Source organism: Dermacentor andersoni, chromosome 9 (genome assembly GCF_023375885.2).
Source record: "Dermacentor andersoni chromosome 9, qqDerAnde1_hic_scaffold, whole genome shotgun sequence".
Lineage (NCBI taxonomy): Eukaryota > Metazoa > Arthropoda > Arachnida > Ixodida > Ixodidae > Dermacentor > Dermacentor andersoni.
Window position 1 is genome coordinate 38,686,849 of NC_092822.1, and position 16,028 is coordinate 38,702,876.

Genomic DNA, 16,028 nt, shown 5'->3' on the forward strand with positions numbered 1-16,028 from the left:
CGGACAGGCCGTAAAAATTATTTCCGTTAAATGGAAAACGGTGAGCTCCGTAGTTGTGATCACAGAATTGACCGTATTTTGCAAATAAGAAAAACGGTGAGTTCTGTAAAACGGAAATGCTGTAAATTGAGCCCCGTACTTGCGATTATAGTACATGACCGTACTTTGGTAATGAAGAAACGGGGACTTGAATGCTCGTGTTCTCGAGCCAAATTGTTTCGTTCATTGGAATAAGTTATTTTGGGCAATGAACCACCCAAGTCGTACATTACAATGTGGATAATGTGCAACATCATTTAAGATATAGCTGGAAATGGGGCAGAAATCATAGCACACAGGAAATACACCACACAGAACGTGCTGTGTTTGCATGTTTCCTCCTAGTGTCATTGTTTTCTACACCGCTTATTCTTCGTGTCAGTGTTGTCATGTTGCACTTGAGTTCTACACCCAACATGTACACAGCATACATACAGATTTGTGTTCGAGAAACAACAAGCCACTTGAATCTGAAAAAACCTGTGTTTATTCTGCTTTACTGAAAAAAGCAGGGTGTGAGACTGGGCTAGTTGGTATTCCATGCTGAAGTGACCAGCGCAAGAGTGAACGCGGGACACTAAAAAAGTGACAGGAACAGGTGCGAACTTCCAATTGGTGTTTATTACGAAAAGGCATGTATATATACTCTTGTGCACTTGATCATAATCAGTTACAAGAGCACACTAAAGCCGCCCCAAGGCCTAAGGCGGCCTCCCACATACAGACCCCAGGTATGCAACTTCTTTAATGTCAACGCTAGGGATAGTTTGCTAACGCAGTTGCCTTATGCGATATCTGCCCCCTCAATGATGGGCGTAGTGCTTTCTTGTGCGTTGCTTGCTATTATTTCTGTTTTTTCAGAGTGCATGACATTTGCATTGGGAGTTGTGGATTCAAAGGAAACCCTCTCTCCCTTTTGTACTTTTGTATTATGTTCCTGTAGTCTCATATTTAGGCACCTTCCCATTTGCCCCACGTAACGCTGCCCACAGAAAAGAGGTGTGCTATTCACTACTCCCCCCGAGCATTTCACGAAAGCTTTTCTGTGAGCAATGTTGCATGAAATTGATTGTCTGCTGACAGGGCTGGTTTTGGCACATAACTGAGATAACTTGTTGGGTGCGGGAAAAACGACCTATACTCCCGCCCTTTGGCCTATTTTCTTTAGTTTATGCAAGATAGCGTGAATGTATGGGATGACTGCTAGATTCCTGCGAACAGTATCACATAGGTGTAAATAAAGAAAATAAGCCAAAGGACTGCAGTCTTGGTCATTTCTTCCACGCCCCGCAAGCTGAGTTATGTGCCAAAACCAGCCCTGTCAGCAGACAATCAAAATTATGCAACATTGTGCACAGAAAGGGTTTCATCAAATGCTCAAGAGGAATAGTGTATAGCATACCTCTTTCCTGCGGGCAGCGTTACGTGGGACAAATAGGAAGTTCCCTAAACTTGAGACTACAGGAACATAATCGGAAAGTACAAAAAGGGAAAGAAGGTTTCCTTGGAATCCATTGCTCCCAATGCAGATGTCATCGACTGTTTTAAAAACAGAAATAATAGCAAGCAGTGTGAAAGAAAACACTAGACTCATCAGTGAGGCAGCGGCTATTGCAGAATGCAACTGCATTAGCAAGCCATCCCTATATGTAGCACTGACTGTTAAAGAATTTGAATATCTGGGGTCTGTATGCGGGAAGCCGCCTTAGGCCTTGGTGCACTCGTTTATTTGTGATGACCATGTTGACTTGCACGATTGTAACAGATTATGATCAAGTGTGCAAGAGTACATATACATACCTTTTAGTAATGAACACCGGTTAGAAGTTTACGCCTGTCCTTGTCGCTTTTTTAGTGTCCCGTGTACACTCTTGCGCAAGTCCTTTCCGCATAGACACTAGAAATTGGCTGACTAGAGGAAGGATTGGTTGAGACTTGGAATGACTGGCTGCTTGCAGAGGCCTTCGGCTTTGCCTGAAAAGAAAGAAGCACCAATCAATTAAGGCTGTTCAATTATTTACTATCATCATCGCTATTGTTACTCAGATAAACAATGATTTCGTATTCACAACTGTCACTGCAAGTGCTCTTGTCAAAAGAAATGGTTCAGACTCAGCCATGTTGATATATATTCATTCGTAGCCTTATAGCATAAAAAGCTTCAAATAGAAAGGACCCAAGTCAATTGATGGTTTGCTTGGAACAGCCAAAGATGTCACGTGCACATTATGACATTTGGAGATTACATCTCCCATATTTAGGTAGAGCTGCCATGGCCACATACTGCAGACCATAGCTTTCAACTTTCACTGCTCCATTAAACAACCTTGCAGAATTTACTGTTTCCCAAAACAATGAAGCACTCTTGAAACAAGCGCAAACCATGCATGTTGTTTACTTCCGACGCAGAACAAGCAAGCCAAAGATATTGTCCAGCTGACAGGCTGGTAGAATAGCAACAATAGCAACAATACAAAAAACCATGCTTGCACCACAACTGTGTCACGACAGCTGTCAGCCCCTTTCGGATATGGTTTGTTGTCACGGAAGAAGTACCAATGTGTAATATTCTTTTTACTCAAGCAGTGAAAATTAAAAGTTACGGTCGTGAATGCATCAACATACCCTTCCCAGCTTCATAAAAAGTTATAATATTGCACTGTGTTCACCGAAAAATTTGCCCTTTTTGTTAAGAAGCCTGCAATTATGCCTGGACCCCATACATGGCTCTGGCAGGCAGTACTATTTATTCTGTCCGTTTCTTGACTTGCAATCCCATAACGAAACAAATAATGCAACATATTTTTCCAGATTGCATTGCTTCATGTGAATGCGCTTAATTCGGGAAATTTCTGAAATGAATCCAGCCTCTACTAAAAAATTTTAAAGTAGAGTAATTCATTAACATGCCTAAACATGAGCACTTCCCGTAGATTTTGAGAGCCAATGAGGACAGAGCTATTTGCTCAAATTTCTACGACTCATGGCAACAAGATGGCCAAATTCTGCGCTGTTAGTAAATGCAAAGAAAAAAAACTTTGGTCAATTTGTGCAATGTTTCGTTTCAAAATTTTCCTTCTTTATACCATAGTGGGGATACTCTGAGGTAATTGGTTGGAATTAATGCTATTGGCCTGCAGTCTGGTACAAAATATTTTTAAAGCCGCAGCGACAACACTATTTCCTTCGGGTCTATCCAAAATGCAGATTCGGTAAAATCCAGGGAAAATGCTTCTAACTAAACAGGTCATTCTATATTGTTTTTTGCAGAGACACCTTTTTTTTCTTGGAAAACTAAGGTTAATTTCATTGTCGCCAGGCTCGGAACATGCCCTACTGTCTGCAGTACACATGTTGCCACTTTAAAGGCCTGCAAGAAGGCACCAGTTATATTTTCTAGGGCAAGAAGGCAATGAAGTATGTTACTTAAGGCAATTAGTCACAGGAGTCCTGGATCAGTAGAAGAAAATTTAAAGACTATAAATTGTTTAGAAGACTTAAGTCACACATTACTGAGTCACCATCTATAGCTTACCGTTAGTCTTAAAGGTACCATCATTGCATTGTGCTAAAACTAACAGAGACTGAAACCTGGCATGATAAAAATGGAGCTTGAGAATGAAGGCTTGCTCAACAAGCAACGGAACGCCAAAAAATGATATGCATGATAAATTTAAAAAAAAGGCGCTTTTGAGGACGGTAAAGAACTAGGCACCATGACGAAATTTGTAAATATGCAAGCATAGGATGGAGTCAGTTGGCGCAAGCCATATATATTTACAGATTACTAGGAAAGGCCTTCGTGCCGCAGTGGACATAATGTATGTGAGAGCACTGCGCCCCTTCAATTATGCAGTCCCAGACTGTCCGCAAACCACCTGCGGCTTCTGGTCTGGCTAGCATTGACAGAAGGGCGCATCACAGTCATGTGATCCCGCTGCCTGGGACTGTCCGAGGTTTTGTTTGAAAGCACCGTGATTGGAAGCCGCTCTCCTGGCTGCTGTTGTCTGCTATTAGCTACTTAAACTAATAGGGTTTTACGTGCCAAATCCACTTTCTGATTATGAGGCAAGCCGTAGTGGAGGACTCCGGAAACTTCGACCACCTGGGGTTCGTTAACGTGCACCTAGATCTAAGTACATGGGTGTTTTCATATTTTGCCCCCATTGACATGCAGCCACCGTGGACGGGATTCAATCTCGTGACCTCGTGCTTTTAGCTACTTGTGGATAGCACCCTACCCAGCAAATTCAGTAGCGTCGTCATCAAAATGGTGCAGTCTCAGAGGCCATGTCGCCGACACAACCATAAAGCTTGCATAATGGAATCGCAGCCTGAGCACATTGAACATGTTAACAAAGCTCAGTTTACATCGTGCTCTCGCTCTTCGGGCCCCTTAACTGCTGTATTTAAGCCAGCTCATTCATTTCCTGTAAATTTAAGTGTCATTGCCACACAAAAATAAGCAAAAACACGGTTGTGCCACATCACTGTTCACCCACAAAGCACAGGCCGATATCCTCAAAGCACGTGAAACCGTCTACTGAAGGCCTGACGTGCGTCTAGGACAGAGCACGTCTACACTGTCTACTAATCCTGCACATCCAAAAGCAAAATTTCGAATTTGGTTAACAGAAGGGATCAGCACACATGTCAACAGCAATCGGTGAAGCTCTGATTATACAGGTTGTCCCACGTAACTTGAGCCAAATAAAAATATGCAAATGTGACGTAGCTCGACAGAACCAAGGTAATGTTGTTTGCCGTCACTTGGAGATACTCAGATATTTTTTCATTCCACCAAAATAAATATTTCATCTTCGTTAATTAATCAACTTTTCAAATATTATAATTAGATTAGAAGTGTCCATGAGAAAATTGGAGAGCAACATGAAAAGCTCCCCATACAGCTTTCTGTTGTTTGAGACATGCTGCGTAGAAGTGTTTTTTCGAGAAAGAAGCTCGCGAATACACGCAAAGTGCTGCGAATGGACAGTCACGCATCGATTTAGTGTGTATTTGCAGGCTTCTTTCACGCTAGGAAAAACACTTTTATGTAGCATGTATTAATCATAATATTTGAGAAGTTGATTAATTACCGAATACTAATTATTTAATCTGGCAAAATGAAAAAAATATGAGTATCTCGAAGCGAGGGCAAACAACATTACCTTGGTTCTGTCCAGTTACGTGGCATTTGCATATATTCAATGTTTGGCTCAAGTTACGTGAAACACCCTGTATGCCACGCCAGCTACCAGCATGAAATATCTACATGCAATATGATATGTTTCCTCGTCCACCAGTTTCACTCATCTGAAAAGCGAAATCTACCTGTTTACTATGCATATAGCAATGAGCATTACAGATTTCACGAAACACATCAAGAAAAGCAAGCATTTGCGCCTGATCACTGTGCTTTGTCTTAAAAAACACAAGGACTAAGGTTGCAGCAATTAGACCACTCATGAAAACCTCGCATTATGGCACACGAAGCATCGATTTAACGGAAGCAATAGCTGAGTACATGATATTTGCTGTCTGGAACGCGCAAAGTACACATAAACACACAGCCTCTTTTAAAACATGGCGTCAAGCCCGCGTGCATCTTTTCAAGACAGCCACCGTCTGCTAGCTACTTGCATATGTCTGAACAAATATCTGCTGACAGCTCTGAGAGTCCGCAGAGTCTGTGACTTCTGGTAAAACGAATGCGATACTAGCTGCTCTCGGACTGGTGGATGGGGCTTCCGAAGCTGATTGAGAAAATCGAATGCGGGACAGCAGTGCTAAGCAGTCCAGGACTGTCAAGGACTGATAACCGAAGAGGCCCACTAATGCTTTGTGTTCCTATCCTATGTAATCTCTTCATACTGATCAGCTCAAGCTGCATGGAAAAGAAGTCTCTTGTTAGTGCACTGAAGACAAGCCTCTTGCCCAAACATTGGCTATAGAGACGACCATCGTTCGACAACTGTTGATCTGTTCATAGAAGTGAGAATTCCGCGAAAAACTTTTCAATGAAGTAAGCAATATGATGATGAACTTGTTTCATAAAACTTCATAAGTACACCTGACCTTTGACTCACTTATGCATGTAAGTAAATATTATGAAATTGTCGCTGTGAACAGTTGTCCCCGACTGCTGTACACTTGTGATAAAAAATTAACCGTATTTGAAAGTTTGTATAATTAGCCAGGAGAGCCGCACTTGCTGGATGGCTCATCATTTAATTCGGAAAAAAATTCAGCAGTGAGCAGCAATTGTATCACTAATGACCTTGAACACCTTTTATAATTATTAATTTGTAAACACCTGTTGTCGAACAGCCCACTTACTGAAGTTTTGAACATATTGTACACAATTATAGCACATACTACACGAAATAAGATCTGTAATAGACCTTACCAAATACAATATTAGTGTGGCGGCAGGTCAAATGGCTCCTCAGCAATGCTTGCGTCCTTCCTGGGAGAACAAAAAACGACATTAGGCTTACACTGACAGCACCAAACCACATGATTTAAGTTGCAAACAAGTGCCCCACAACATAGGAAGTTCTAATAAGATATGGTCAACCTGCTTAACCATGTCAGACATTGAATGACAGAATGTACTTTTATGGAGCCTCAACTCTATGAAATACATGCTAATACAAACATGCTAGTACACAGAATCAAATTGGATGCATGAAAATTCTCAGTAAACCTTTATTTCCTAGCAACCACAAGTTGCTCTTTGTGAAGTGCAACAAGTGAGTGTCTAACGTACACTAAGAAGGTGGAAAATTCGGGATCCTTTCTGGTGAATAACCAACCATATCTCTACCGGTACCCAGCAATACAAAGGTGAATTGTAAGTATTATATTGATTAAAGAAACATTTCAGTGCTACCAAGCAAGTACAATAAATAAATTATTTCGAATTCATCTTCATGTCAGGCTAATCAAGTTAATTTTCCTTAGATCACATGAGAGAATGGTTCGAAAAAAATATTGGAATCTGTCAACAATGTTGAAGCAATTTTATGACAGCCTGCAGATAGCAGTTGTTGAAATAAGACCTGGGGCACGGGGAGAAAAGACAAAGAAGTGTGATAAAACAAAATGGGGCCTGTGCTGTGCAGCTACTAAATGCAGTTTTATTAAATTATGATGTGAAAAACAGCAGATGTAAGAGATGCAAGACCCTCAGGTGGTATTTTACAATGTTGTTACGGGAAATTGTTTCAAGGAGCATGACTGCTTAACCCTTCGAGGGTCAATGAAGTAAATATACCGCACCGCGAAGTACAAAAATGGTCGAAGCCATATATTTACGGCGCTGTCTGTAGGTTTAAAAAGCGCAACAATTTCCTAACCTTTTCTGTCATGTGCTGCCACTATGTGGAAATACAGGAAATTTCTTTTGCACGCCTCGTTCTATCAGTTTTCGTTGCATGGTTTGTTATAGCGCTAGTTTGCTCCTGCGCGTCTACGTACTACCGCTTGTGCATTGGTGTGCGCGTGGGCGGGTGGCGGTTTGGGTTTTGTTTTCTCGGGCGGTTTCGGCTTCTTGTGCTTGCAAAACTGATGGCTATCTCGTTACTAGTCGCTCAAAAGGCTACTGCTTGTTTCTCGCTCATTTAGTGCTCGCAGGGGTGCGCATAGAAGGATGCTGCCGTGCATGCGCTTCTGTTGCTCCTTTCTTTTTCTTTTTTTGAGACTCGTGAAAACTAATTGCATCTGGTTGGTGATAAGATGAAGATTAGTGGAAGTTTGTCACACGTTTTGATTTTTTGATGGGCACACAACCCCACAGTTCGATTACGCTATGGATGTACTATCATAAGCAATATGAAAGGGAACACAGGAACACGTGACCTTGAAACAGACTCGGAGCGATACGCGGATGGCGCTGTGAAAAACAAAGGGGGAAAGGAGAGCGCTCTTCCACTAACTGTTGGCACTCCCACCACGCTGGCATTTCTATAAAGGAGCAGCTTACGTCATGGATCGTCCAACAGCCGATAAGACGGTGGTCGTCGCCAGTGACTTACACAGATTTACTTTCTTTTCTTTCATTCTCTTTTTTTCTTCGTGCAACCGCTTGATAGTACTCCGAGAAAAAGTTTGCCCTGTATTTCAAACCGATTCTTTATTTGAATCGACACACTCGATTCTCAGTGGCACCTCGAACAGCGGCGACGCTCGAACCAATGACGACAGAGGAATAGAACATTGACAAACTGTCTCTCATGCAACTTTGTTGCACGAAGTTCATTCAGAAAAATTCATGTCGCACACTGCAGTGGCCTACGCAGAGCAGTCAACTCTTAATTTGTAGCCTCAAGATGCCTCGAGTGCCTCTTAAAGAGCGGGAAGATATAATAGAAATGTCTAAAAGAGGTTATACGCAGCGCAATATTACTCTCGTGACAAGCCGCCCAATGAAAACGGTCAACCGGATTATCCAGGCTTACCGAGACGAAGGACACATAAACGATGCGCCGCACTGCACACAACCTCGATCAACAACGAACGACCAAGACCTTTGCATCGTGGCTGCAGTCAGGGACAAACCATTTCAAAGTGCAAAGGACATTCGAGGTTCTCTTGGCTTGAACAACTTGAGCGACAGCATGGTACGATGAAGGCTTAGAGAAGCAGGACTGCGAAGTCGCATCGCCGCACAGAAACCTCTGCTCACCGCAGCCAACAAACCGGCTTAGCTGAGGTTCGCTACTGAACACCGCAGCTGGAGCGAGAGTGGGTAGAAGTATGTAGTTTTCTCTGATGAGTCCACGTTCTCGAGCCGCTGGGACCAACGAAAGAGAGTGCGGTGGACCGCAAACACACGCTTTAGTCCGCAGAATATCCAGGAGGTGGCCGCCAGTGGACGCATGTCTGTGAACGTCTGGGGGGCGATTTCCCATGCAGGCCTAGGCCCACTGGTGAGAACTGATGGGAGGTTCACCAGTGCTGCGTATTGCACTCTGCTCGAGCACCAGATGATCCCCTATGTGTTGAACGGGCCGCACCCGGATGGGTGTTATTTTTTCCAGCAGGATTCGTCTCCCGTTCACACATCGGAGGACGTGGCGCGCCTTTTGGAAGAGCGAGGGGTAATGCAACTTCAGTGGTGCGCGAAGGGTGCTGACATGAACATTATGGAGCACGTTTGGGGCCGTATGAGAGTGAACCTTTTGAAGAGTTCACTAGAATTGGCGAACTCCGACCAACTATGGGAAGCAATAGAACATGAGTGGAGGCGCCTTCAGCGTGATACCGCATTCATCGAGGCTCTCTACGCGTCTTTGCCTCAAAGAATGGAGGCCGTCGTTCAAGTCGACGGTGGCATGACGCATTATTAGGCCACCAACGAACAAAACAAAGGATGAGGATAAGCTGCGATAACGCTATTGCCTTATTTCATTTGCTTCAATATCTCTTTAATATTCGGCAAGCGCCAATAAACTTATTTTGAACTCACCCTTAAAGACCATTTTTTCCCGGTTTAGAAGGTTTAGCATAAATCAATATCGAAGTCCGGAACAGTGCTATCTTTTCTAACGATTCGACGCAAAAGGTTACGAGTGACGCAATATCGAACAGTGTTATCACTGTCTGCTGGCGATGCGAAATTCCGCACTTTGCAGACGCATGGCGGGAGTGCGAACAGTTGTTAGAACAGCGTCCCCCTTTCCACTTTGTTTCCGATGGTGGCCGCTGCGTATTACCCACATAGCTGGGTCTGAGGGTGTTTTCTACGCGTTCCTGTGTTCCCTTTCATATTGCTCATAATAGTACATATTAGTGTAAGAGCAGGAACATTTCAGTCTTGCGAAGTATTCTCGTGTGGACATTTTCAAAGCCTTGAACTATAACAATGTATTAAAATTTTTTACTCTTATAGGTTTATTTCCTTTTTTATTATTGTTATTCATGAATAAAGAGTACATATATACCAACACAACATAATTTTTTCTCGCTTTACGGACACCCTAGAAAAATTATGGTAATTTTTTTTCAAAATAAGTCCCTAAGAATTGCAATCTGCAATAAAAAAAATCGACCCTGGGCGGTCGAATATGGCGAAAAAGATCGACCCTCAAAGGGTTAATTATATTCATGTAATCTTTAGAAACGGATGGCATAAAGGACATACTTGATGAGTTTCATAGCGAGTCATGAACACAATGCACGCGGGAGTTAGAGAAGCATTTTTAAAAAATGCTCAAGAAACTTGCAAAAAGCAAGTTGAAAGCAAGTTTCTATAACCTCTCACAACACCGAGCTTCACCTACAAGTGTTGTAACATTTCCTGGCAATGTGCAGCACTGTTTTCACAGACATAGTTTGAATCACTGTGTCACAAGCTCTGGAAACAAAAGTGCATAAGTGCTAAACAAGCGTATATGATGCCCTACCCCTACTGCAGAGACACATTAATCCACACCAACACATGTAGAGGGATTATGTCATCCATTTGGTAGCTTCTGATCATGTTCCAAGCATGAATCTCATAACTGCAAATTCTATAAGAATGTGACACCGACTGATTACTTGGGGACAACACGAAAAGACGGGAGAAGGCCAAACAACACGAGCGCAGGCTAAGACTTTTGGTTAATTGCACACACGCACACACACACACACACACACACACACACACACACACACACACACACACACACACACACAAATAAATATTAGGCCTATTTGTCTTGCCTAGTTGCAGCTGCAGGGCAGCGGGATGTTGTAAACAACCACACAGTTGAGCTGCTGCATGTGCCTCTTGCTAAACTTTGCGCCAAGGCCTGGTCTGATTCACCTTTTTGAACCTAGATTGCTTGGCGTGACAAATAAATGTTCTAGCTCTCCCAACAGTCTTCTTGAGACTATGGCTGACCTTCTGAATGTGATCTAACAGTGGTCACACCACTGTAGGCCAATGTTAGACCTGGGTATAGAAGTTCTCCTCAACTTGTTGAGGATGCTATTTCGTGCTTCTGTGACAGAGCTTCACAGCCAAACAGTGCATTGATGCGAAAGGCAGAATTCTCTCCTTAAAAGACGGGGCATACATGCAGTGCACATGACACTCACCAAAGAAAACAATGAGGTCAAGAAATGGAAGATCACTGTCTAGTGGTAGTTTTCCAGTAGAACACGTTGTGGGGCTACTTGGTGCAGAGCTTTCAGAAGATGAAGCGCCAACAGAGACAACACAGTAAGAAAGAACAAAGACAGGACAAGGCGCTACTTGCAACTGTTTGTTGAGTCAAAAGCAGCTGAATATATAGCCATGGGGAGAAGGGGAGGAAAAAAACAGAAGCATTGCTTGTGTGAAGGCGCACGCGCGAGAACACAGAAGATGAAGGGAATCATAAGATTAGCCAAAAGCTAACGCTTATCTAAAAACATGCATTCATTTGTGTAAATATTCAGACACAGGCATGCTGACACAGGCATCCCCTCTATTCTTAACCTGGTTGGCCTCCAACAGTTCACGTGCCACAGTGTATTTGCTTTTAAGCACGATCGTTGTATCATGAAGCCTTGCTTCACATACTTGCTTATTCTCATTCCTGCAGGCCTTGCAATGAAGTGGCAAGTTTGAGCCATAACTATTTTTCAGCGAAAGCTTGTGCTCCCACAGGTGTTCACTAATACATCGGCCAGTTTGTCCGATATACTCTTTCCCACACTTCCACGGTATACGACCGCTTCTTCACACTTCACAAAAGGATTTGTATGTTTAATAGAACACTCTACTTTTAGAGTCATGAGATCCAATCAGGCGTCACAAAGTAGCAAGCTTTCAGGGCGCAGCAAAAACCACAGGAATTTTATATCTTGCGGCGACGTGTTTAAGATTACGCGCCACTTCGTGAGAATATGGTATCGCCACTGGATACGGCTGAAATTCCTTGCGGGCACGAGGTCGGTATACCGACCCTGCAATCAATTGTTGCAGTATAAGACTATGCACTCCAAGACTGTTAAACGTGCGATTGCCACCATGTGCCTTGAATTTACCCTTAAAGAAATGTGCTGTCATAAAGCACACAACACCTTTGACGAACAGATTTTGAAGTTGAAGAAAGCTGGCTTTCCTTGTTTGGTTTTGAGCAAAGTTTCAGAGGCGTTGAAAGAGGTGCAAAAAGAAAGAAACTGAAGCAGTGAAGAAGGTCAAACATTGGAAAAGAAAGCTAAACCAGTGGTGATACCGTATTCTCACAAAGCAGCGCATAATCTTAAACATGTCATCGTGAAATACAAAATTCCTGTGGTTTCTTCCGAGCCCCAAAAACTTGTTACTTTGTGCCATCTGATTGGATATGATGACTAAGAAAGTAGAGTGTTCTAGTAAACACACAAACCCTTTTGTGAAGTACGGAGAAGGCGTCGTATACTGCATACCGCTGAAGTGTGGGAAGGAGTAAACCGGACAAACTGGCCGACGTATTAATGAACGCCTGCAGGAGCACAAGCTTTCACTCAAAAATGGTTATGGCTCAAACTTGCTGCTTCATTGCAAGGCATGTGAGAATGAGAATAAGCAATTACGTGAAGCAAGGCTTCCTGATACAACAATCATGTTTAAAAGCAAAGACACTGTGGCACGTGAACTTTTGGAGGCCAACCAGACTAAGAAAAGAGGGGACGCCTGTGTCGGCACCGTCTCCGACTATTTACAGAAATGAACGCATGTTTTTAGATAAGTTTTAGATTTTGGTTAATCTTATGATTCCCTTCATATATATCTTCCATATTTTTGCACATGCACATTCACATAATCAGTGCTTCTTTTTTTTTTCTTCCCCCCTCTCCCCATGGTTATATATTCAGTGCTTTTGACCTCAATAAACAGTTGCAAGTGGCACCTTGTCCTGTCTTTGTTCTTTCTGACTGTGCTGTCTCTGTTGGCACTTCATTTATTGAAATGTAGTTTTCCCCCTTTCATGAGCTCATCTAGCACTGTAGAGAAGACAGAAAACAAATCACTCAACCCTTTTAGTAGCCTTACTTCATGTCATATAGGTTAGAAAGTTTCCAATGAAGCAGACTACCTTTACTACGCTGGTTCTTACAGCAGCTAGTGTTTTACGACTAGCTGACAGTGTTCTCAGCAGTGAAAAGTCGCAATTAAAGTGGTTGAGCAACTTTTGATGTCTCCTACAAAGTGCCACACATGTTCAAGTAAGCAAAACTACTACTGAAAGGCAAGCTCCACTATCTGGGCCTGAAGATTTTCTGTGGTGAGCATCGAGCTGGAGCTATTCCCTGCACTCAAAGGTGTTTTTACCTTTTCTATTGGTGCACCTGAACACTGAAGCATGTTGTTGCTACAGGAACACCGGAGAGCGCATTTAACACTTGGTACTACCCAGACGTGGAGGGGAGCTTTCATAACCACATACAATGTTTGTTTTTAACAGTGCGTTTGCACTGCCTTTTAGCATGCATTGCCAAGAAGCATTTAATGGAGTTGAACACAGCTGACGTCTCCGGTCAGACAACTTCGAGAAAGCCAAGGCCTATGACTGTTATGCAATCTGTACACAAAGGCAACCATCAATTCAAGCAAATTGCTCAGAGGGTTGAAACTACCTTTTTATTTTCAGTGCCAAGCAATCTGGGCATGTACAAAATGTTAACCGGACCAGGGCAACATGTGAAGTTTACATAAAAATGTATGTGCTGGAGTTCATAGGTACTACGGTTGGTGCTGTTCACAATATCCCACTGTCCTGCAGCCACAATTATGTAGGGCAAACCGGCCGACGACTCAAGCATTATCTCACAAAACATGCACAGACCTTTGACACAACATGGGGGAGCAACATAGCTATTGATGCTGCTTTGTGCAGTTGTACACCAAATTTTTAGCAGTGAAGTATCTTCATGACACATTTTCCTAGCAGACATAACTTTCAGAATAGCTCCCATTGTGCTAGCGTGTCATCACTTAACCTGCTTGGCAAATTGAAGTATTCAGATCAACCTGCCGGACCGTTCTGAATTGGGCTGCTTGGTGCATGTTTAGGAGGGAACCGAACAGGGCTACAGACAGGACAAAAAGAATATGTTGCTGTGTACAACGCTGTCACTTCGGACTGGCAGTAGCACTGTTCGTTCCCTTTTTAATATTCATATCTTTTGGTCGCCTGACCACGCAACGCAGCTGCGAGCTCAGGCTATAATTTTACATTGTTACATTGTCTTCCAATGTTGCACTTAATTACATCATCGCATACTCACCTGTTGTAGTTAGCTCAACACTAGCTTACAGTGAGCTTATTCGTGGCTAATCTTAGTTACCATGGAGCCCATGCATGACAGTGCTAACGATCAGTGTGCAGTGTTGTTGCATACTCATTAAGCCAACACTAGACAAACAGTTATTTTATTGGTGCCTGTTTTATCTGGTGCCTCAAATCTTGAACTCTGGCACTATAAGTGTTTTTCAAACACCACTCATATGTGCAACCAAGTCAAGTATGAAACAATATCCCTTTCAAGTCGACGTGCTCATACTGAACCAATTTGTTGCCACAGGAAAACAAAAACATCAATTATCCTTTGAATGCATCTGCAAAATTACTCTACTTTCATAGGCCTCGTCATTCCACCAACATTTGCAGTCACTGTCTATTAAGACTGCATATGCAAGACAGATATACAATAGAATGGCACAGCTTACCAGAACAAAGAGCACCACTAGACAGACTGCTGTGGCACACTTTCTCAGGCCCGCTGGCTGAGAAACTGAGCACAAACCGGCACACAGACATCCTTCACTGGTGCAATAGCTGCAATTGAAGCAAATAATATCAGGTATTTTCAGACCGGTCGTCCGCAGTAAAGCAAAAACATTTTCATATACAAATACTCTTGCACATAAGCTTGTCACCGAATTACCGATTGCTGTGGTATCGTTTGGTGTCTTCAATTGTATCGTTCAACTCATTTAAAAAAAGACTTCATGAAGCACCTTCTATTCGGCAAAACAGCAGACATTTTGCTCTACATAACTCACATTTATTTTAGTATAATTATTGTATTGATGCCTATATGCTGAAAATTAGTCTACGCAAGTAGAGACAGTCAGTATTAGAACCAGCCTTTAACATCAGTGTTGACACACCTTTTGATTTTTTTATACCAGTTTGGGACATTTGTAACTTTGGATGTCCATTACACTTTTGGGCACCGCTATTCTGTGTCAAGGTTACGTTAAAAATTACTTATCACATGCACTTGCTTTACAATTACGGCCGCAGATGGGCAAAATTTACGTGGCAATCCACTCCCAGATTACGTTAAACGCTGACGTATTGCGTCAGAACGTTGATATTCAGCCTGGTAGCTAGCTGTCTGGAGTAAAAACAAAACAAAAACAAAAATTCGCGGAACATCTGATGCCGATTACCAGCTAGCAAAATAATCAATTTCTTCTCCAGCGACCCTTAATGGGTATCACGCGCACACTTTCAAGTGCGATCGCGCACGATTGCTCGGGCTCGATCCCAAAGTGTTCCAAGGCACCGTGTTACACCAATGTTACCTAACACTGCAGATCGCACGAGGTTACGGCAGCAAGCACGCTACACCGTCCATTCATTGTGATGTAGGGGCATCGCATGCAACATGCTCTATGAGGTCTTCATACACAAGCAGTCTTTCAATTACGGGTATGAACACAGCGATTATGCACGCCAAGCACACTGCGTCCTAAGCTTAAGGAAAAATAGAATTTCGCTGTGATGCAATGCGTCGCCGAATACGGCTAACATAGTGTTACACCGCGCCGTGAGAGATTGCTAAGGGGAACAGTAACTTCACTTTATTTTGGAATGCCAAGAACACATCACAACACGTTGCAAAACTGGAATGCTAACGTCAGTAAGCCAGCTGCCACATACAGCCGATAACGAACTGCTACAGACGACATCGTCGCTGATGTTGCTTACACGTCTCAATGTACTCTATATGAAATCAGC

The 16,028-nt window shown here is 42.8% G+C and overlaps 1 long non-coding RNA gene across 1 annotated transcript; it reads right to left on the reverse strand.

Moving 5' to 3' along the window:
• Window positions 1-1,871: 1,871 nt before the first annotated feature.
• Window positions 1,872-14,860, reverse strand: LOC126527704 (uncharacterized). Its single transcript, XR_007598813.3, has 3 exons — window positions 14,729-14,860; window positions 6,449-6,508; window positions 1,872-2,013 (listed from the first exon to the last, which is right to left on the reverse strand). It is a non-coding gene; the product is annotated as an uncharacterized lncRNA (long non-coding RNA).
• Window positions 14,861-16,028: the final 1,168 nt, after the last annotated feature.